We start from the raw sequence: 887 nt of genomic DNA, 5'->3' as shown, positions 1-887 counted from the left end.
GATAAATGAAGTAGCAGTCTTTGTTTTAATCAATGTTTTTAAAAATGAGTTTTCATGGTTAATTGCATGTATTGATGTTGGCAAAAGGTGAACATGTCTTCAAGAGTTGGAGTGAGGATGAGACAGCCGTAACAAGGCATACTTCACTGCTGAGAGAGCTGACAGACAGGGGTAGTGCTGTGAGATGTCTGTGAGGTTTAAACAAACACACACAGAAACACACGTAGATAGGCACACATGTACACATACCCTCTTATCAGCACAGATGCACAAGCACATGTACACTCAGTGACAACCCCACTTCTTTCTCTCTCTCTGTCACACACACACAAACACACTACTGCACCTACAGCACTGTGTGTCTGTGTTCATTTGCCTAAATTGAAAGCAAACTACTCAATGACAGTAACTTTCTACAGTATCTGTATAATGTTTATTATGTTAGTATGCGTCATTTGGCGTGTCAGACAGTGGCGTGTCAGTTTCTGGTATACCTGCTCTATCAAAACTATGCCTACATTTTATTTGGAGAACCGATTTGTCACTAATGAGGAACTGGTTTGCTTCTGCCAACAGGATAAAGGACTATAACTGTAAACGACTATTATCTGACTGAGAAAAGCCTGAACTTCAATGTAAAATCTTCACTTTCAGACTATTGTAACCTTTGTTTAGAGAACAGTTTTACCAGTCTGCACCACATACTCCTTTATGGAAGTTAAAGCCAATCCTATGCAAATCCTGAAGTGTTGTATTTGCAGACTGCAAAGTCACAGTGAGCATGTGATCGCAGCTTGAGACACCATATTTGTCTTTGTGACATAACACAGCACAGCCAAAAGAAAACACTTCAGACAGACAACCAGGAACTCAAACAAAGGCCAGAG

The sequence above is a fragment of the Channa argus genome, chromosome 8, assembly GCF_033026475.1.
Source record: "Channa argus isolate prfri chromosome 8, Channa argus male v1.0, whole genome shotgun sequence".
Lineage (NCBI taxonomy): Eukaryota > Metazoa > Chordata > Actinopteri > Anabantiformes > Channidae > Channa > Channa argus.
Note: the sequence above shows the minus strand (reverse complement) of the source record.